At 43.7% G+C, this 18,892-nt stretch overlaps 1 long non-coding RNA gene across 1 annotated transcript in view; it reads right to left on the reverse strand.

Moving 5' to 3' along the window:
- Positions 1 to 2,864: 2,864 nt before the first annotated feature.
- Positions 2,865 to 18,892, reverse strand: part of LOC141102984 (uncharacterized) — a 66,336-nt gene continuing 50,308 nt past the window's right edge. The window contains exon 3 of the long non-coding RNA XR_012235231.1: positions 2,865 to 4,011. This is a non-coding gene — a long non-coding RNA (uncharacterized lncRNA). The remainder of the gene's footprint in view (positions 4,012 to 18,892) is intronic.

Here is an 18,892-nt window from a genome sequence, read left to right on the forward strand (position 1 = left end):
CAAGGGTTGTCGGGAAGAGGCCCTTGTCCCCATCAACATGGGGGCAAGCTGCTTTGGGGTGGGGGGTTGCACAGCTCCCCTGCCCCAAAGCACCCATCCCCCCATGTTGAGGGCATGCGGCCTGGTATGGTTCAGGAGGGGGGGGGGGGGGCGCTCATTCGTCCTCTCCCTTTCCTGACCTGCCGGGCTGCATGCTTGGGGGTCTGGTATGGATTTTGGGGGGACCCCCTCGCCATTTTTTTTAAATGTTGGCATGGGGGTCTCCTCCGAATCCATACTAGACCCAAGGGGCTGGTATGGAACGGGGGGACCCCACACATTTTCTTTTTTTTTTTTTACAATTTTTTTTTTTAGCCGGCATTTTTTTTTTTTTACATTGAGCGGGAAGCCAACTGGCAGCTGATGACTCATTGGTTGTTAGGGAGATGGCGGCCAGCTTCCTGGCCCCCTCCTTAGCAACCAGTTATATACAGTGTAAAAAAAAGAAATAAAAAAAACCCCGCAAATCGTGGCAAAATAACGGTAAAAATGCGGATCTTGTGTTTTGGATGCGGGTCCATTGAATTCTATTACAAGAACAACGCTGCATTTTGCGGGAAAAAAAGTCCCCGACCCTTTCCAAAAACGCAGAGGCACAAAAATGCATTGATGTGAACATGTTTCATAGGAACACATGTTAAAAAATTTCCCTGCATTTCTGCAAAATGCATCAAAAAACGCATTAGTGTGAATCGAGCCTAAGGGCCAGTTCACAACATAGAAACGCAGTCTGGATGTGTTCCAGATGCTTTTCTGCATGCATGTTTGTGACGCGTTCCAGATGCATTGCAGTGCATTTTTGATGCAGCCCAGTGCATTTTTCCCCCTCTTTTTTCTTAACCTTAAATAAGGATATGTGTGTTCCAGTGCATTTGCGTTCCAGTACAGTCCAGTGCAGGAAAAAAGGACATTCTACTTTTTTTTCTGGAACTGGAATGCACTGGCACTGCAGGTACTGGTGTGAACTATGCCCTTGCAAACCATATAACTTTCCATGCGTTTTTGATGCAGAAAAAAAACCGCACTGGACTGCATGTGGGTGTGAACTGGCCCTAAAATTAATTTGGGTAGACTTTCTGACTTTAGTGCAGTCACTGTTTCTAGACAGCATTAGTGGTCTAAACTATATTTAAAAACTGCTGTGTGTATGGAATGTTCTGTTTTTATAGAGACCAGATTCCAAAGACATCATCCATGATAGCAGGAAAAAGTGAACATTTGCCACCCCTACTGGGGTAGTAGAACGTATTTTCAGTGAGTACATAGTGTGAGTTGTTTTTATTATTATTATTATAATTGTCACTTTTAATATTACTTTTATATTTTTGATGTTTTTTATTGTAAGCTCTAATGAGCAGGGCCCTCTGATCCCTCCTGTATTAGTTTGTATTGTAAGTGTACTGTCTGCCCTCATGTTGTAAAGCGCTGCGCAAACTGTTGATGCTATATAAATCCTGTATAATAATAATAATAATAATAATTGTGCTAAGTGGAGAAATTATCAAATTAACCACTAGAGGGAGCTCTGTCATTGATTTAATATTATGCAACCTCCCTGTTTACCAACTGTTGAGATTAGGAGGCTGGTTTACTAGAAGTTAAAGTGGTTGTAAACCCACCGGAAAAAAAAAACAAAAAAAACTGCAAGACAAAGGCATAATGAGCTAGTATGCATAGCATACTAGCTCATTATTAAATATTTACCTTAGATCGAAGCCCCCGCAGCGGTCCCGGCACACTGCTCTGGCCAGCAACATGTCCCCCGGAGTTATTGCGCGTATCGCGGGCTCTGGCGCTGTGATGACGTCACTCCCGCACATTCACGTAGGAGCCGCCGGTAACTGCACATCAGCTGCATAAACGGCACGCTCGGTCCGTTTCTTCAGTGCCCATGTACCGATGACGTTGGCACATGCTGATACAGGGGATATCTCCTAAACCGTGCACATCAAAAGTGGTCTGTAAGGGTTTACAACCACTTCAATCACTTGCCGCCTGTGGTTGCGATATCCTGACCGGACATCATATGACGTTGCCAGGATATCAAGCCGCTGCGCGCCCCGTTGTTGCGGTGTGTCAGCCTGACAGACGTGATCACGGCTGATCACAGTGTAAACAAGAAAAGCCGTTGATCGGCTTTTCCTCACTCGCGTCTGACAAACGCGAGGAGAGCCTAGCGGCTGCTCTCCTGACAGTGGGGGATCTGTGCTGATTGTTTATCAGCGCAGCCCCCCCTCGGATGCCCACCCAGGACCACCAGGGATGCCACCCTAGACCACCAGGGAAATGCCAATCAGTCCCCAGGCAGCAGCTAATCAATGCCATTGAAAAAATACCTGCCAGTGCCAGTAATGCCTATCAGTGAAATCCAGTGCCAGTGCTAGCCATCAGTGCCCATCAATGCCGCCTATCAGTGCCCATCAGTGCCATCTATCAGTGCCACCCATAAGTATCCATCAGTGCAGCCTTTCAGTGCCCATCAGTGTCGCCTATTAGTGCCCACCAGTGCCCACCAGTGCCGCCTATCAATGCTCATCAGTGGCACCTATCAGTGCTGCCTATCAGTGCCCATCAGTGACTATTGTCAGTGCCCATCGTCAGTGCCCATCAGTGTCACCTCATTGGTGCCACATCATCAGTGCCGCCTTATCAGTGCCCATCAGTGCAGCTTATCAGTGCCCATCAGTGAAGGAGAAAACTTACTTATTTACAAAATTTTACAACAAAAACAAAGAAAAAACTTTTTCTTTTTTCAAAATTTTCGGTCTTTTTTTATTTGTTTAGCAAAAAATAAAAAACGCAGAGGTTATCAAATACCAGCAAAAGAAAGCTCTATTTATGGGAACAAAATGATAAAAATTTAGTTTGGGTACAATGAAGCATGACCACACAATTGTCATTTAAAAAGTGGCAGCGCTGAAAGCTGAAAATTGGCCTGGGCAGGAAGGTGCGAAAGTGCCCGGTATTGAAGTGGTTAAGTGGGAATGTTCACACAATAATTTGCGTGAATATTTACTTTAATTATCCAGTCATGTACACATGAAATTAGCAAATAGGGCTTGTCTTTTCATGTGATAGGATAAATTAGGTGAATTTTCACACAAAATTGTGTGAACAATTTCCAGTCCTTTCGCAATCCGCCTAGCAGAACTAGGGTCATCGGTTTGAATCCCAACCAAGGTACTACCTGCATGGAGTTTGCATGTTCTCTCTGTGCCTGCGTGGGTTTCCTCCGGGTAATCTGGTTTTCTCCCACACTCCAAAGACATTCTGATAGGTTAATTGGCTCCTGTCTAAATTGGCCCTAGTATGTGTATGTATGAATGTAAGTTAGGGTCCTTAGATTGTAACCCCCTTTAGGGCAGGGACTGATGTGAATGTACAATATATATGTAAAAGTGCTGCATAAATTGACGGCGCTATATAAGTACCTGTATTAAATAAAATAAATGAATTCAGTCCAAAGATATCAGCCACATAGGGGGTAACATAGATTTATTATGTTGTATTGTGGGAAGGAGCAATAAAACACAATCATTGTGTAGTTCTTCAAAGCAGGAATCATACCCTGTGTATGTGATAACTGAATATAGCTCTGAGGAAGGGGGTGCGCCCCCTGAAACGCAGCAGCTTTGCACCACAGCGGAGTGTAATTGGAGTACACAGATCCTGCACTTTATGGCATCTTGTGGTTTATTGGCTTTTGCTACTTGCACTCTTGTGAGTATCCATTTTTACCAGTTTTTATTGCTTCAATACATTTTTGGTAATGCACTAGGTGCTTGCACCTTCCGGTTTGATCGTTTTTGTAGTTTCACTTTGGATTCCCTTGTTCGTGGAGGGCTGCATCTGCCAAGCATTTGGATTTGTTGTCCTATAGTCCTATCCACCTGTGGAGGACCTCTTAGCGCTGGAAGTGAATTCTTTGTGTTGTATAACTGAATATAGCTGCACAAATGCACATATATATACCTACAAACGAAACATAAAACAAGGCAAATTAAAACGTTAACACTTATTGAAACTATTTATATCTGATTGACTTTTTTTTAGGGGTAGAGTTTATTTAAAAAAATATTTAAAGTACTGCTAAAAGGCTCCTATATGACAGTCTAAACAAGTACCAAATCCAGGTTCTATATGATGCACAAGCCACAGAAAGTTAACAAAAGTTTTCTTTCATCTTCCCAGACTGGGCACATGAGAGAAAACAGTACCCTTTCACACCTAGACCGACCCGCGGTCGCGGTAAAGGACTACGCCACTGGTTTTAGCAGCGCTCTACGGCGCTGCAGAGCCACTTTGTGGGTGGGAGCGGGGCGCTTTTAACCCCAAAGAAGGGGTTAAAAGCACCCATGCTGCCGAAGCACTTTTTAGGGGCTCTGCCCATTCATTTCAATGATGCTCCAAAGATGCTGCTTGCATGCCTTTTTTTTTCCCGTGCCGCAAGTGCACCGTCCCACTGTGAAAGCCCTCAGGCTTTCACACTGGGTAGGCATGAGAGCCGCTTTTCAGGCGCTTTACAGGTGCTATTTTTAGCGCTAAAATACCTGAGTGCTTTCAGACAGATTGGGGTAGGAAATTCCATTGGATGGGAGAGGCCAAGGAGAAGTCCTGGAGGTGAGCATGGGAGGAGGTGACAAGGAAAATAGAGAGCAGAAGGTCTTTAGAGGAACAAAGAGAACGATTTGGTTGGTATTTTGAGACTAGGCTAGTGAAGTGGCTGGGGTCCAAGTTGTGGATGGCTTTATAAGTTATTGTTAGTATTCTGAATTTAATTTGTTGGGTGAGTGGAAGCCAATGGAGGGATTGGCAGAGAGGGGTAGCTGAAGCTGAGCGGTTTGTAAGGTGGATGAGTCTGGCAGCAGCATTCATGATGGACTGAAGGGGGGTAGCCTATGCAGAGGCGTAACTAGAACCTTCAGGGCCCCGGTGCAAGAAACAGTGATGGGCCCCCCTTCCATCCGAGCTCCAGGCTTCCAATTTTGGGAGGGTATCCATGGACATCCTCCCAAAACCGTGCTTCCTGCATGCCCCCTGGGACGGGCATCCAGCGCAATCCCTCCCTTCAGTGCCCATCAGTAAATCCTATCAGCGCCTCCCATCAGTGTCCCCTATCAGTGCCTTCCCTTCAGTGCTCATCAGTAAATCTTATCAGTGTCCATCAGAGTCCTCTATCAGTGTCCATCAGAATCATCTATCAGTGCCTCCACTTCAGTGCTCATCAGTAAATCTTATCAGTGCCCATCAGAGTCCTCTATCAGTGTCCATCAGAGTCCTCTATCAGAGTCCTCTATCAGTGTCCATCAGTGCCCTCTATCAGTGTCCATCAGTACCCATCAGAGTCCTCTATCAGTGTCCATCAGTGCCCTCTATCAGTGTCCATCAGAGTCCTCTATCAGTGCCCATCAGTGTCCTCTATCAGTGCCCATCAGTGTCCTCTATCAGTGCCCATCAGTGTCCTCTATCAGTGCCCATCAGAGTCCTCTATCAGTGCCCATCAGAGTCCTCTGTCTTCTCAGGACAGCACGGCTCTGAGCGGAGAGCGTGTCTCTCCGGTGGCATCACTAGGGTTGGTGTCACCCGGTGGGGAAAAAATTGGTGTCACCCCCCTCCACCAACTATAGCCCCCCCTCAGTACAGACTCCCCTCTCAGTATAGACCCCCCTCTTGCAGTATAGATCCTCCTCACTAAGTACAGACCCCATCCATCAGTATAGCCCCCCTCATTGCAGACCCCCCATCTATCAGTATAGCCCCCCTCTATCAGCATAGACCCCATCTATCAGTGTAGACCCCCTTAGTGCAGACCCCCATCTATCAGTATAGACCCTCCTCTATCACTATAGACCCCAGTGTAGACCCCCCTCCATCAGTGCAGACCCCCCCCCTCAATACAGACCCCCCTCCATCAGTGCAGGCCCCCCACAATGCAGACCACCCCCCCTCAATCAGTGCAGACCCCTCCATCAACGCAGACCCCCTCATTGCAGACCACCCCCTCCATCAGTTCACACCTCCCCTCAGTACAGACCCCCCCTCCATCAGTGCAGACCTCCTCTCCCTCATTGCAGACCCCCCTCCATCAGTTCACACCCCCCCATCAATGCAGACTCCCCTCATTGCAGACCACCCCTCCTCAGTGCAGACCCCCATGGTGCAGACCCCCCCATCAATGCAGACCCCACTCAGTTCCGGCCCCTCCTCCCTCCATCAATGCAGACCCCCATCAATGCAAATCGTAGTAGCTGTACGGTGGCTTGTGCAGGCGCGCTAGCAAGTGGGTGCTTGCGGCCGTGTGACCGCGGGTTGGGCGGACTCGATGTCCGCTGGCGACCCACGATCGCCTATTACAGAGGCAGAACGGGGAACTGCCTTTGTAAACAAGCAATTCCCTGTTCTGACAGGTGACATGACAGGGATCTACTGTTTTCTCTGTGATCTCTGTCATATTCCAGTAAGACTATCCCCCCTACAGTTAGAACACACCCAGGAAACACATTTAACCCCTTGATCGCCCCCTAGTGTTAACCCCTTCCCTGCCTGTGACATTTACACAGTAATCAGTGGCTATTTCTAGCTCATTTATCGCTGTATAAATGTCAATGATGTCAAAAAAGTGTCAAAAGTGTCCGATCTGTTTGCCGCAATGTCGCAGTCCCGCTACGAATCGCAGATCGCTGCCATTACTAGCAAAAAAAATAAAAATAATAAAAATACCATAAATCTATCCCCTATTTTGTAGAAGCTATAACTTTTGCGCAAACCAATCAATATATGCCTATTGTGATTTTTTTCCCCAAAAAGAATACATATCGGCCTAAACGGATGAATAAATTTGTTTTTTAGCTTTTTTGGGGGATATGTATTATAGCAAAAAGTTAAAAAAAATGTTTTTTTTCAAAATTGTCGCTTTTTGCTTGTTTATAGCACAAAAAATAAAAACTGCAGAGGTGATCAAATACCACCAAAAGAAAGCTCTATTTGTGGGGAAAAAAGGTCATCAATTTTGTTTGGGTACAGTGTAGCATGACCGCGCAATTGTCAGTTAAAACGATGCAGTGCCGTATCGCAAAAAATGGCCTGGTCATTAAGGGGGCAAATCCTTCCGGGGCTGAAGTGGTTCTAAAGACAGAAGTTTTTTTTTTTTTTTGTTTTTTAAAACCTTCTGTGTGCATCAGACCCCCTCAGCCCCTCTAATACTTATCTGAGCCCCATATCAATCCAGCGATGTTGCACAAGAGCCTCGGCTGTCCAGGATCTCTCCTTCCTGATTGGCTGAGACACAGCAGCGGGCACCATTGGCTCCTGCTGCTGTCAAACAAAGTCACTGAGCCAATGAAAAGAGAAAGGGGGTGGGACTGAGCCACGGCTCCGTGTCTGAATGGACACACAGAGCAGGGGCTCGGCTTGGGTGCCCCCGGAGAAAGCTGCTTGCTCTGGAGGCACTCGGCAGGAGGGACGGGCCAGGAGCGCCGGCGAGGGACCAGAGAAAAGGAGGATTGGGGCTGTTCTGTGCAAACCACTGCACAGAGCAGGTAAGTATAACATGTTTGCTATTAAAAAAAACAAACAAAAAACAAGCCTTTAATATCACTTTATGAACACTACTAACAGGACTACTGCAAGTGCAGGGCATACTACCTCCTGGGTCAGTAAGACCAGGTAGGAATTGAGGATCTTGCAATGCTATGTCCGGGCAGAAGATTATGTTTTATGACTCCTGCTATAACCAATTTTCTGAAATAGAAACTGTCTGTGCTGTTTTACAACCAAAAATCTGTTTTAAAAACAGTCATTATTTTTTGCATTCTAAAAGCTATGGGCTTGATCCACCCATAAAGGGTTAAACATAAGGTGGAGCTTGAGTGGGTTGGAGGGAAGGCCTTGATGGAAAATACACATGCATATGTTCATATATGTACACAGAAAAACTTCTAAATCAGAATTTATCTACAGGTGTTCTCTTCCCTGCAAGTTGAAACCTAATAATCCAGCAGAAGATCACAGTGATATACTGTGAGAGGCGGCCTGGGATCGGCCCCTTGGGCCCGGCTAGAAAGACTTATGTTTTGTGTATGAAAATTAATTTTGTTTGAGACATTATAAAAATGTCCCTGTTCTTCCTCTCGCAGAACAACACGTGCAAACAAACCTTTGATTCTTTGCTGGTGCCTGGAGCTAACCAAATCCATCCTTCAGCTATTTAATTAAATCAACAGAATAGAGGTCATGGTATGTGACCCCTTGTCTTTGGCAAGCTCCAACAGCTCTGTCACACAGTTTACAAAGCTAGACACACACCTGTATACAAATATATATATATATATGTACCTTATATCTGTGACATGTATTCATGTAAAAGAACATGAAACTGATATACTTAAAATTTACTTGTTAAATGTGGATAAACATGTGATTAAAAAAATATATAAAGTGTGAAACCCGCATGCCAAACGATGAATCAATCTGGAGATATAAGCAGATGTCAAACAATCAACTGTTCCCATAGAATTGAACTTGACCCCATCTCCTGAACCACCCTATTGGACATTTAACAGCCAGCAGGGAGGCTCTGGAGGTGGAACAGGACAGGGTCAAGCTGGATTTGCATATAATTTCAGCTGCCTATATCTCTGGATTTACTGATGATTATGAAAGTAGCCTCTAAAGTAACTCAAATTTTTGTTATATGTAGGGATCTATTTCCCTCTACTGTCTGAATTCGTAAATGCCTGTAAATATATTATGTATGCACTTCCTGCTCCTGGTTGTTGGCTTGAAAGCCCCAGAAGGAGAAAATGGAGAGAGATAGAAAGCCTTAGCCACATGTCCTGACCTTGCTACTAAATCCTGGACGTAAAGAGGCAAAAGTATTTTTCTATGAGCTAATAGTTTACCTGAAGCTGCTCTGTGTACATCTAAATACATTTGTGACAAAGTATCTCTGTCCTCTTTTTGTTATTATTTCACATACACAGTGCCAGATAGCTAGTTCTGTGGTACTGTATGTATGTAGTGGTCATCTTGCTATATAATAGTAAGTGAACTTGTTTATTGCAATAAAATTTATATACCGTGTTATTATAAACACTACTATGGAGGGATTAATGCACAAAGTAGATAGGATGATTCTGAATCACAGTGCTTTACCACTATTCCTGCCGATGAGAAGTTCCATTCCAGGCTGGTCGGACAACAGTTAAAGGACATCCTCGTGACTACTGATCTTGTCTCCGGGTCTTTGACCCTAAGACAGATGCACTGTTAACTGTAGGACCTTATATAGATAGGTGTGTGCCTTCTAAATCATGTCCAATCAACAGAATTTACCACAGGTGGACTCCAATCAAGTTGTAGAAACATCTCAAGCATGATCAGTCGAAACAGGATGCACCTGAGCTCAATTTTGAGTGTCATGGCAAAGGCTGTGAATACTTATGTACATGTGATTTTTTTCATTTTCTATTTTTAATACATTTGCAAAGATTTCCTAAAAACTTCTTTCACATTGTCATTATGGGGTATTGTTTGTAGAATTTTGAGGAAAATACTGTTTTTAATCCATTTTGGAATAACAAAATGTGAAAAAAGTGAAGCGATGTGAATACTTTCCGGATGCACTGTATATATATATATATATATATATATATATATATATATATATATATATATATATATATATACCCAGGTATACGGTATTTTCACAATTCCACCAGAACTCCTATTGGGCCCTTTTGCCGATATTGCCCATTTGTACATTGGATAATGTACTGTTATTAATCTCTTCTTTTATATAGCTTGTATTATTTCAATATTGGTGTGCATCTATATGCTTAGCGTTAATGTTATATACCAGATGCAGTAGTTCCCCTGCTCCCAATTACTTTATTTAGATTACTGATCAATTCCCCAGGAAAGGAACCCCCTTTGGTCTCCCTATCACAGAGAACCTACAGGTTTAGTGAAATATCCTGTTTAGGGAGAGCCATTTCTCATAACCCCCCCAACCACCAAAAGAGGGCTACACATATGCTTGGTTTAAATTGCCTAAGTTTGTGACAGCTTTAAATTCAACAAAGGAAGGTTCAAACAATTGACTAATTTAGTATTTCAGTTTTATTAATGGCACCAATTTTAATATATCACATTCATATTTTGTTTTCTAAAAAAATTCCTCCAGGTTGTCATCAGTATGAGGGGCAAATGTAAAAGGTTGGGCCTCCTACAGCTAGCTCCATTCTGCCATTCTTCTTCTCTGTACACCCTTGCTAAAGGATTGAGTGTGTCCTGTGAAATCATCCAGCAGTTGATATAAATTTTGTTTAGTATGCAGGGACAGTACTTTTATAAAGTTGTCAGTAATCTGCTGCTCATACCCTGATATTTGTTCTGGTTATGACACCCGCCCACAGGTTTCTGTTGTTTTTGACCACTGGCTTAACTCTGGGTTGTGGTATAGTGCCACCACAACATGATTGGATGATGGAAGCCAACAGAACTTCCTTCATTCACTAAGCTCTGGAGCAGGGATCTCCAAACTACGGCCCTCCAGCTGTTGTGGAACTACACGTCACATGAGGCATTGTAAAACTTTGACATTCACAGACATGACTAGGCATGATGGGAATTGTAGTTCCCGAACCACTGGAGGGCTATAGTTTGGAGACCCCTGCTTCTGGAGCAACTGCACTTGCAAAAAGCACAGTCTATTTGCCTTTTTAAAAAAAAATCAACCCCCACACTGTCAAGCATCTTTAACTTATGTTTATTTTTAGACTGTGCTCTTGCCCGATGATTGGGGTCTTCGTTTCAGTTCCCTGTCAATGTGTCTGCTGCCTACTGAGGGAAAAACCCATAGGCCATCTACCTTGGTGCAGCAAATTTCAAATGTCCTTGCTGATATTTGTTATACTCGTTGAAACCCTGCCCATAAAGGTTAATACATGCCATACCATCAAAGTGTTAGAGTGGCATGCCCAATGCTATCTTTTTCAAAGAAACAAAAGCAAGTGCAGAAGAATGACCTTAGAATTGAGCTCCTGCCTTTAAAATGAGCTCATATGGCTTGTATGATTTCAATTGTATCTTTTTGTGATGTCCAAGAGGAACCGAGGAATGGTAGAACCTAAATATAAGTTAAATAACAAAAATAAAACTTCTGCCAGGACATTAGAGGGTTGATTTACTAAAACTGGAGAGTGAAAAATCTGGTGCAGCTCTGCATTGAAACCAATCGGCTTCCAGGTTTTATGCCAAAGCTTAATTTAAAAAAAGCTGAAGTTAGAAGCTGATTGGCTACCATGCACAGCTGCACCAAATTGTGCACTCTCCAGTATTACTAAATCAACCTCTAACTCTTTGGTGACTTGTTTTGAGTCTGGAGTCAGGCTCGGAGGCCAGTAGCTAATTGCAGTAGAGATGAACCAGCTGGATAAGTACAGAAACAGGTCACCTTGGCAGATGACACAGGCTCCCCAGGGGTGCAGAGTCTATAAATTAACCGGTGTTCAGCAAAGTTCCTGATAGTGGAGATGAATTTTGCTGTATGTTAGTACCAGGTCATGGTCCTCAGGATCGCCCACCAGGAGGTGAGCAAGCAGAGGTCCAGTAGCAGATATAGCAGGTAGGGATAAGCAGAAGCATAGTCAATAAACAAGCCAAAGGTCGGCAACAATTGGTTGCAGGTTGGGATCAAGCAGAAGTGCAGTAAAGAAACCAAAGGTCAGCAACTAGTGGTATTGAAGATACGGACGGAAGCAGGAGTGACAAGAGCGAGATATTTGTGTGTAGGTGAAGGGAAGCGCTGGCAATGCAATTAATTAAGTCTACTGCACCTGAAAAACCCTGGATACCAGAAATGAAAAATGACTGAAAGTGTAAAGGTGCGCTGATTCTATGTAAAGGGTGGGAAAACCCACAGTGGTATAAAATATAATGCACAATAATATTGCTCAATGTGAGCACACACCTGTTTCCAATATATCTATTGTGTTCACATTGGGCGACATTATTGTGTATTATATTTTATACCACTGTGGGTTTTCCCACCCTTTACATAGAATCAGTGCCCTTTACACTTTCAAGAGCGAGATATTGCCTAGAGAGAGCACAGTAATCTGGCAAACAGGCCAGGTCATGCTCCAGAGGATGTTAATTCTAACGAAACATGCTGGGTGGAGTCCATGTCTGTGAGGTACCACGTAAGCCAATCCTGTATACTGGTTGATTGACTTCTAGGATGTCTTAGATCTATTAATGCTCGTTTTATACTGGCTTTCTGTAAGTGTTTAGCCATGATTTCTTTTAAAAACTGTTAAGCAGTTTTACACTATGTGGCTATTTTATCTTTCCTTCATGGGCCCTACTGTGGAGTAAACTTTAACATCAGCCATGACAGTACCACCACCTGCAATATAATAGAGGAAGTTGATTGGATCTTCTATACTTGCATATCACGTCTGTCTAGACTCTTATCATTTGTCTAGACCTCTGGTAAGGAGAAATTTTATATCAATATCAGTGGAGGTGCACTTGGGTGATCAAAAGGCACATCAATTATACTAATTGTTACTGGATGTTCATCAAGGAATTCATCTGCACTATTTAGAACAGCACCAGTTGTTCACACTTTATGGACACTTGTTTATTCAATATCTATGTTTAGCGCGGCAACATTTTGTTTCAAGGTTCATAAAATACAGGATTCAAGGCAAGATCATTCAAGGAACATCACAGGTGGCTCAGCAAGAAGTGACATTGCCAGACACGGCAGCGTTTGCAGGTTCAGACCCAGGTCCTGTCACTCTTACAATGACAATCAGCAGCATGGGGATGCAAGGGGCATCAGACATTTATGTTCAGGTATTCTTTATGTTCAGGAAGCCTCTTTCAAGCATGGGAGATACCCTTTATGTCCTGACTTGATGACTTCATTTGGAAGGGCATGTCTTGTGATGAGTCAGCATGAACAGGGCTTGGAGGATTCCCATAAAGGCAGAGTGTAGGAAAGACCCTGCGTCCTGCTTGGTTGACCTCACTGAGAACAGTGTGATGTGAAAATCAATTAGGAGGCCCAATTGTGAAGGACACATGTGCTAAGTAAGTACCTCCACTTGTGTATCAGACAAGTCAAGCTGTTGACACCCTCTTTTTTTCCTAAGTGTGTCAGAATTCTCTCCTTTCTTTGTAGAGGACCTGTCACCATATAAATGTAATTTGGAAGCATTAGGGACTAACAAAAGAGAACTGAGGCCTGCATCAATACCTTAAAAAGGGTCTGACCTGCCATTGTTCTCTGTTATGGTCTCATGATCACTAAGCCGAAGGGCTCTCAATGTGAAGTAATGCCAATATGTAAACCCTACCTATGAGTGTCGTCACTCTGAAAGGCAGGTGGCAATAACTACAACAAAACCTACAATAATGTCACCTCCCTTGATCAGTTGCCAGTGGCTGCACCTGCCTTTTGGATCATGGGCATAACAGACAGGTCAACACAACCTCTTTAATAATTATCACACAAATACAATAAGAAAATAAAGATAGTGTCTCAAAGCGTGTTTTTCTTTCTCAGCAGTATACAATAAACAAGAGGATTAGGAAAGAGCACAAAGGGACATTAGTTAGACCGAGATCTTCTTCCACAAAACGCCAAGCTCGGCAGACATGTAACAAAAGTGACTCTGTACACATAATTATAACTTCTGGGCTCTGAGTCAGTTGCTGGATGGAAATTACCTGGAGGTAAACACAGCACAATATAAACACAGCAAAACAGACCTGTTGAAGGAGATTTAATGTCTGGCAAGACATTTTCAACCCAACGCCTCGCAAAATCCCATACAATTCAAAGTGTTTGTCAGCCGGGGGCCAAGCCTTGTCCAACATCGATGCTCAACCACCACAATAGTTCTCTAATTAAGTTGCTAAGAGTAAATGGTTTCTTCAGCTTAACAAAAATTTTTTATTTTATAACTTTTATGGAAGAGTATATTTGGGTGTTATATAATGTACCTCTTTGTATTAAATCACAAAACATTTTATATTCTTCCCAAAGAGTTCAGAGGGCTATCAATCGTACAAGTTCAAAATAACCAGCCTTAAGGCAAGCATGTTTGAGCCTGACTCTTCAGCTTAGGAGTCAGGGGTTATAGGTCACCCGAAGCCTGACAGTTGTTGCAGTGTTGACAGTCTGACTTTGCACAATGCAGGGGCTGTCTCCCGCCACAGTACCTCATCTTTACCACAAGATGTCCTCAGTCCTTTTTTGAGCACAGAGGGTCATAGATCCATTGAGGGGGCATCATCATGGCACCATGCACTCAGAGTGTAATAATACATGTATGGATCCTGTGGGTCATATGACTGGGTAATGTTTTAAAAATCTTAAGCATGTAATAAACACTAGGGGGTCTTTAGGCAGGAGTTTGGAGACAAAAGTTGGACTTTAAAAGGTTAGTTCACCTTTGCAAAAATAAACTACTTATGCAGTTAAGGGGCACCAGTGGATAAAAATAAACTGTGCTTCTTTGAACAATATTAAATATTGTACCTGCTTTTGCTGCAAACCATTGTCACTCCTCCAGAAGCCTGCCTGAAAAACTCCCATAGCCAGCATTCACCCGTCCTGCCCTGTTGCTAGCACGTTACTGACAAAATCACCAGGTTCAAAATAAATTTTAACATGTGTGCTATAGGGCTGGATTGATAGAAGTGAGAATTGGTTCTGATGGATAGACAGTGAAGTGCGTTTTCCTTTAACGAAACACAGACATCCCAACCTGCAGAAACTCATTTCAGGGAGGTGGTAAACTCATTTCAGGGAGGTGGCGCTTCGCGCCCGCAAACACCCCCACCCCCACCCCCCGCAGCAAAATATTATTTAAATCACTTTTTCAATATTTTTTCTCAGTGCTTCTGGGGAAGGGGGTAGGGGTGGGTGGTATGTGGACGGTGTTATTAGTTTTTTCTATTTTTAATAATTGATTTTTTTTACAATTTAATTTGTTTTTAATTTTTTTTTCACAATGCTTTTTGGGGGGAGGGGGTTGGGACAGTGGACAGTGGTAGGGCAGGGGAGAGTGGTGTCAGTAGTTTTTTTTTTTTTACACTTTTTCACTTTTTTAGAACTTTTTTACAATTTTTTAAAATATTTTTGGGGGGGCTTTGGTGAGATGTCAGGGGTCTAAACAGACCCCTGACATCTCCCATTTGAGACAGACAAAGGGACTGAGGACACACATTCCCCAGTCCCTTTCTCGGCACTAAAGATGATTGAACGGGAGTCAGAGGCTCCTGTCCATTCATAAACTGAGCAGAGTAAACACAGTTATCACAGGACACAGGGGGGCGGAGAAGAACATGGAGGGGGCCAGAGGAGAACGGGGGGCAGAGAAGGACATGGAGGGGGCCCGGGAGGAGCACACAGAGCAGCTGGGGATGATCGATGTGGCTGGAGGGACAGCTGTGATCACCGATCTCCCTGTATAGCTTTTTAGCTGACAGCCACGGGAGGAAGAGAAGGAAAAGCGGCTGTCAACTAAAAATCTATACAAAGGAGATCGGTGATCATAGCTGATCCCCGCTGCACTGATCATTCCCGGGAGATCGGGAGGCGCTTGCGGGTGTGCGGGAACCGCCGCAGAAATGCGGGAGTCTTCTGCACCTTCCGGGAGACTTGAGATGTCTGGAAACAGATCAATGATGAAAGTATAATGGGGGGGGGGGGGGGGGATTTACTAAAACTGAAGCATCTGTGCATAGTAACCATTCAGCTTCTATCTTAAGCTTGTTCAATTAGGCCTCATTCACGCGGACATTGTCAAGCTTTTATTTGACTTTAGAGGACATTTCTATATATAAATGCATGTAATGTTTTTTTTTTCAATGGTGTCATTCACACTGTGTGCTTATCTACAATTAGAGAGAATAGAATTCTGTGCAGCCAGGATCTGATTAGACATATTTGAGCCTCATGCACACACCGTGTTTAGCCCTGGTGCGTGGGGCTCTGGCATTTAGCCGTGGACAAAGGACACAGGGGAACCATCCAGGCCCACTACCAGCAGCCTGTCAAACTGAGAGGCTGACAGCTGCTGTGGCTAGATGGTGCACCTAGCTGTACTTATGTTTAGTGCAGAGTGCGCCCAGGGATAAATGCCCAGAACACACAGAGTCTGCATTCAGCGTGTTTCTCCCTGGGCACATACTGCCCAAAATAAAGATACCACCAGGTGCACTGTCCAGCTGTCAGCCTCTAATAGGGTTTTATAGGCTGCCGGCAGCAGCCGTGGTGGATGGTGTACCTGTGCCCTCCCCCTGCAGCTAAACGCCAGAACCCTGTGCACACCAGTGGGCCTAAATGTGACTAAATGCGTCTAAAGCAGGAACATTTAAATGCAAGAATAAGGGAAATGGGAAGCAAAAATTTAGTTTATACTTCCCAGATCATTTCTCATGCATTTAGAACATCTAAACACAGGAGCGCCAGTTTGAATGAGGCCTACGTTTTAAAAATGAAAGCCAGAAGCTGATTGGTTGCAAATTCAATGCACAACTGCTATAGATTCTGGCTGCTCCAGTCTTGGAGCAGTACAAAGGATTGTATCACTTAAAAAAGTATTTTTGAAACATTTATTAGTTAACAGCATCAGATGCAGCCAACGCGTTTCAGGGGATAAAAGCCTCGCACCTTTTTCAAGGCCTAAGCAATGGATGTTATTAGAATCACTATAAAATGCAGTAAAGCAGGGGTCCCCAACCACCGGACCGTAGACCGGTACCGGTTCGTGCCCTGTTGTTAAGCAGGCCACCATCACACAGCAAGAAGTTCTGTCACGGCCCCCGGGCAATTTAGCAGCTTGTGTCTATTCTCTCATGTCTCCCGACCAGCCTCCCATGTCAGCCTATTAGCAAGGCAGGGGGCGGAAGCAGCTGCAGAGAGACTTTTCATAATAACAAGTGGGTAATCGCCCGCTTGTTAATATAAGTTTGGCAGCTCCTGCTCTCTGTCTTGCCAATAGGCTGACATTGGCGGCTGGTCGGGAGACATGAGAGAATAGACACAGGCTGCTAAGTGCCTCTGCCCTGCCAAAGGTAAGACACTGCAGGGGAGGCAGGGATTAAAAGGGGCACTGTGATTTTAAAGAAGAAAAGGGGGGGCGGGCAAGACTGCAGGGAGGACTGGAAAGACTGTGATGGGGGGTCATGACTGCAAGGAGGATTGTGATGGGGGTAATGACTGCAAGGAGGACTGTGATACTGTGATGGGGGGTTATGACTGCAGGGAGGACTGTGATGGGGGGCCATGACTGCAAGGAGGCCTGTAAAGGAGGGACAATGACTGCAAGGGGCACTGTGATATAAAGGGGATTGCACTGTAAAGGGGCACTGTAATCATTATAGTGCAGTCCCCTATATATACCCCCCCCAGTCCGTGAAAAAAATTGGCTACACTAAAAGCGGTCCCTGGTGCCAAAAAGGTTGGGGACTGCTGCAGTAGAGGACCTAAATTATGTCTTGATAGAGAATAGCATCTCCTAAGAGCACTAAGAACAACATGCCGGTGGAAAAAAAAGGAAAAAGTCTTGAGACAAAAAAAAAAAAAAAACTAATACAGCCACCTCATCTAAGGACTGTTAAGCTGCTATACTATACTTGTACATACAATTTTATTTTTTAGCTTTATATACAGTAAAAGATATTTGTCACAAAAAAATGTGACAAAATCAATATTCTTGTGACCAGAAAGCGAATTTTCTGAAGTAAAAACAACTGCCTCACACAGTCTGTGTTGCCCATAGCAACAGACTGGATTCCCTCAGTAAGATTTTGCTATGGCAAACTACACAGGAAGTTCAGGTTGCTACAGGCAACACAGGCCTTCTGACGTAACATGTACTACAGACATTTTGATAAAGCAGAGACAGGACCCTCCATCTTTGAAAGTTGGTTTTATTTTACTGGCTATGGATGAATAAAAAAAAGAAAGGTAATACACCTCTTCCAAGGACAGGTAAGCTTATATACCTGTACATACAGTGTTTGCTTTTTGGCTTTAGATATGCACTAAAGGCTATTTATTTATTTAAATATTTGTGTATTGATATTTCTGTCACCTGTTTTTGGTAGGTAAAAACAGATGGCCAATAATTAAAGTTTCCGAGGGAAAAATTGCTTCACAATGTCTGGGTCGCCCATGACAACAGATTGGATTCCCCCATTTACATTCTACTATGGGAGACTGCACTGGAAGTTCAGGTTGCTATGGGCAACACAGATCTTCTAAGGTAACGTTTACCACACACATTTTAATAAAGCGGAGACAGGACCCTCCGCCTTGGTTTTATTTCAATGTCTCTGAATGAATGAATAAAGTAATGCAGCTGAGCCACCTCATCTAAGAACTCTTAAGCTGATATGACTGTACATACAATCCATTATTTATTTTTTGGCTTTAGGTGCAGTAAAAACTGTGCAGGAGACTACACAGGAAGTTCAGGTTGCTATGGGCAACACAGGCCTTCTGAGGTAACATGTACCTCAGCCACCTCATCTAAGGCCTGGTAAGCTGATATGTTCAATAATTTTTGGTTATTGGCTTTAGATGCAGTAAAAAACATTTTTCGTAAAAATATGTGTGACGATATTCTTGTAACCAAAAAGCTAATTTTCACAAGCAAAAACATTCTGTCATTAATTAAAGTTTCTGAAGGGAGAACTGCCTCACACAGTCTGTGTTTCCCATAGCAACATAGCAACAGATCAGATTCCCATGTCCACAGTCTGCCATAGGAGACTACACAGGAAGTTTAGGTTGCTATGGGCAAAACAGGCCTTTTGAGGTAACATG

This window comes from Aquarana catesbeiana, linkage group LG07, assembly GCF_042186555.1.
Source record: "Aquarana catesbeiana isolate 2022-GZ linkage group LG07, ASM4218655v1, whole genome shotgun sequence".
Lineage (NCBI taxonomy): Eukaryota > Metazoa > Chordata > Amphibia > Anura > Ranidae > Aquarana > Aquarana catesbeiana.